The sequence below is a fragment of the Neomonachus schauinslandi genome, chromosome 9 (assembly GCF_002201575.2).
Source record: "Neomonachus schauinslandi chromosome 9, ASM220157v2, whole genome shotgun sequence".
NCBI classification, from domain to species: Eukaryota; Metazoa; Chordata; class Mammalia; order Carnivora; family Phocidae; genus Neomonachus; species Neomonachus schauinslandi.
Genome location: NC_058411.1, coordinates 18,832,487 through 18,836,565, shown reverse-complemented (window position 1 = coordinate 18,836,565; position 4,079 = coordinate 18,832,487). Strand labels below are relative to the sequence as shown.

General features: G+C 35.6%; 1 pseudogene; it reads left to right on the top strand.

The window, feature by feature from the left end:
* The first annotated feature begins 922 nt into the window (after positions 1-922).
* Positions 923-1,669, top strand: LOC110571494 (annotated as a pseudogene).
* Positions 1,670-4,079: the final 2,410 nt, after the last annotated feature.

Here is a 4,079-nt window from a genome sequence, read left to right as displayed (position 1 = left end):
GACTAACACACTATCCCAAATCCCTGCTTTATGTTACTTGAAGCCAAAAAATTTCCTTTAATTTTTAGGCTTTCATGGATTAACCACTGTAAGGGAAATGCTATTTTCAGGAGAAAATTAATCTTTTTTTTTTTAAGATTTATTTATCTGAGAGAGCGAGAATGGGAGAGAGAGAGTACATGAGAGGGGGGAGGGTTAGAGGGAGAAGCAGGCTCCTCGCCGAGCAGGGAGCCCGATGCGGGACTCGATCCAGGGACTCCAGGATCATGACCTGAGCCGAAGGCAGTCGCTTAACCAACTGAGCCACCCAGGCGCCCCAGGAGAAAATTAATCTTATACATTGCACATAACCCTGTTCAAAAATCTGGATGACTGAATGAAAACAGCAAGGAGAAGGGTTCTTCCAGCCCTTTGGAGAAGTCTGTGGTACTCAGGCCTAAAGGAAATCCAATTCAGGTTATGAGATCTTAGCCAGAAAGAAAAATGTAGAGCATGAACCAGGAATTTGGCTAAGTTATTGTGTCTTTCTTGGCCTTTGGTTTTGCTCTGAGTTTTAGAGGTTAAACATCCATGCATATGTTTGCTCTTTGGAGTTTGGAGAGTATCTATGAAAATGTAATGTTAAAAAAAAAAAAAAAGAAGAAGAAGAAGAAGAAGAAGAAGATAGTAGGAAGGGAAAAATGAAGGTGGATAAATTGGAGGGGGAGACAAACCGTGAGAGACTATGGACTCTGAGAACCAAACTGAGGGTTCTAGAGGGGAGGGGGGTGGGGGGATGGGTTAGCCTGGTGATGGATATTAAGGAGGGCCCGTACTGAATGGAGCACTGAGTGTTATACGCAAACAATGAATCATGGAACACTACATCAAAAACTAATGATGTCTTTCTTGTGGTGCCTCGGAGGCGGTAGGCTGCTTCAGGATGAAGCTGAACATCTCTATCCCAGCTACTGGCTGCCAGAAACTCATTGAAGTGGACGATGAATGTAAACTTCGTACCTTTTATGAGAAGCGTATGGCCACAGAAGTTGCTGCTGCTGCTCTGGGTGAAGAATGGAAGGGTTATGTGGTCTGAATCAGTGGTGGCAATGAAAAACAAGGCTTCCCCATGAAGCAGGGTGTCTTGACCCATGGCCCTGTCTGCCTGCTGCTGAGTAAGGGGCATTCCTGCTATAGACCAAGGAAGACTGGAGAGAGAACGCACAAATCTGTTCGGGGTTGCATTGTGGATGCCAATCTCAGTGTTCTCAACTTGGTCATTGTAAAAAAGGGGGAGAAGGATATTCCTGGACTCACTGATACTACTGTGTCTCGTTGCCTGGGGCCCAAAAGCGCCAGCAGAACCCACAAATTTTTCAATCTCTCTAAAGATGATGTCCGCCAGTATGTTGTGAGAAAGCCCCTAAACAAAGAAGGTAAGAAACCTAGAACCAAAGCGCCTAAGATTCAGCGTCTTGTCACTCCACGTGTCCTCCAGCACAAACGTAGGTGTATTGCTTTGAAGAAGCAGTGCACTCAGAAAAATAAGGAAGAGGCTGCAGAATATGCTAAAGTTTTGGCCAAGAGAATGAAGGAGGCCAAAGAAAAACGCCAGAAACAGATTGCCAAGAGACAGAGCCTGTCCTCTCTGAGAGCTTCTACCTCTAAGTCTGAGTCCAGTCAAAAATGAGATTTTCTAAGGGTGACAAATAAATAAGATCAGACATCAAAAAACAAAAACAGAAACAAAACAAAACTAATGATGTAATGTATGGTTATTAACATAACATAATAAAATAAAATTTAAAAAATAAAAGGAAAAAATGTATTCTAAAGACACAGAGTTTATCATCTTAGAAGAAAAAACTATAAGTAAAATAAGAAATAAGATATCGACCAGAAAAAGGTATTTTCTTTATATGTTTAATTTCCCGAACTACCAAAAGTACCCGTATGTGAAATTATGATCCATAAAGTCCTATGAGAGAAGATGCTGACCATGAGGACAGCATTAGTTAAGACAATTACATAGGAGAAGGCACTCATGAAGCCGATGACAAGTTTATGTTTTCTTCTCTCAGTGAATGAATGAATCAGTACACAATATTGCACATAAGCACTGCCTGACTATTTTTAATGGGATATATTTTTCTCTTTCACATATATTTTCATTCAGTCAGGAAAGCTAAAAAAAGAGTAAAGCAAAAATCAGCTCACCACTTACGAAAATACATTGCAATCATTTTAGTATATATGATTCAATTCTTTTTTCTCTCCATGTCATTTCATTATGTGAGTATATAATCAGCATACTTAAAATCATATGTCCTTACTACTTTAAAATTTTTCACTTAATAAATTTTTATACCAATATTTAAATATTCTTCTAGAAGAAAATTTTCAGAACTTTATTGTGTTATATCAAATAGCTCTTGAGCCATTTATGTTGTATAGATTTAACCAATTCTTTTTTTTAACCAATTCTTTAATATAGGGCATTATTTTTCCCAATTTTTCAGTATAATAAAAGTTAGGTTTTTTAAAGGTTAAATTTTTAATAGAAAAATATGACCACCAAAAGAATTATCCGATGTAACGACATATTTTAAAAAGTCAATGCTGCTTAATTGCCCTCTGGGGTTTTATAATTTGCAATTAAAGCAGAACCATACAAGGGCTCTTAGTACTTCACTTTTGCAGAAATACTGGATAGTATTTCTGTACGTGAGATGTAAATTAACCTCTTTGTGTCTTGTTCCTCTTCTGCAAAATGGGGAAAATAATAGTACTTGTTTCTGTCAGGTCTTTGATGTTCCTGAAGACAAGTTTATGTGAAGAAAAAGTTATTTAGGTGTTATTTTGATCTTAGAATTTATATACAAATTTCCAATTGCCTACCTCTTCCTTAAGCTTTTGTTCAACCTATGATTTTGGTTATTCTATTTACAAGTATAAGAAATTTGAAAACCATTTAAAATGGCCTTTGAATAATGCTTGACATCATTAATATACATAGTGAAATTAAAGCCGAATATGTTAAATTAAAATTATACCATTTGTTTTCATTTTAAATCATCTAATTACTTGACTTAAACACAATATTTATAGTTACTTAAGTAATTATTAGAAGTATAAGAAATTTCTAAGTATGGTAAAATATAAGTTAGATACATAAGACTGTAAAAAGTTAGTAGGATTTCATTAAAGTAAAAGTCTAAATAGATTGCTAAACAACTTATTTTAAATTGTAATTAGGAAGCTATTACACTAAATTTATAAGCCAAATTTTCTTTTTTTAAAAAGATTTTATTTTATTCATTTATTTATTTGACAGAGAAAGAGACAGAGAGAGAGGAACACAAGCAGAGGGAGTGGGAGAGGGAGAAGCAGGCTTCCCACTGAGCAGGCAGCCAGATGCAGGGCTTGATCCCAGGACCAGGATCATGACCTGAGCCGAAGGCGGACGCTTAATGACTGAGCCACCCAGGCGCCCCTATAAGGTAAATTTTCTTTAAGTAACTATTTGCACTGAAATCATTTCACATGTTTAGGTTTCTATTTTCCATGAAAATAACAAATATTTGTGTTTTTTTAAAATATCTTTTTCACTTAATTCTATTTTTTTCTGGTTTTAACTTTGTTCATCCACTAGTAAATAATGCTTGAGGGCATATCTTATCAGTGCAATCTTTTTAGTTATTTATAAAAATATTTAAATTTAATGTAAAATAAAAGGGACTCTTTTGTGATCTATAGTTCTATGAATTTTAACACTTATGTAGAATCATGTAACAACAATCAGGATACAGCATATTTTCATTACCATTCCCCCCAAAATTCTCATCTGCTGCCCTTTTCATCACAAATTCCCTCTAATCTTAACCGTTGGAAACCACCAAACTATTCTTTGTCACTATAGTTTAGCTTTCATAGAAAGTTACATAAATCATACACTATATAATTTTTGAGACTGGTTTATTTCCTTAGCATAACGTCTTTGGGATTCATCTATACAGTTGTGTTTATCAATTGTTCTTTTCTTTTTATTGTTAATATTCCATTGTATGGATAAAGCAAAGCATGTCTATCCATTCATCTAC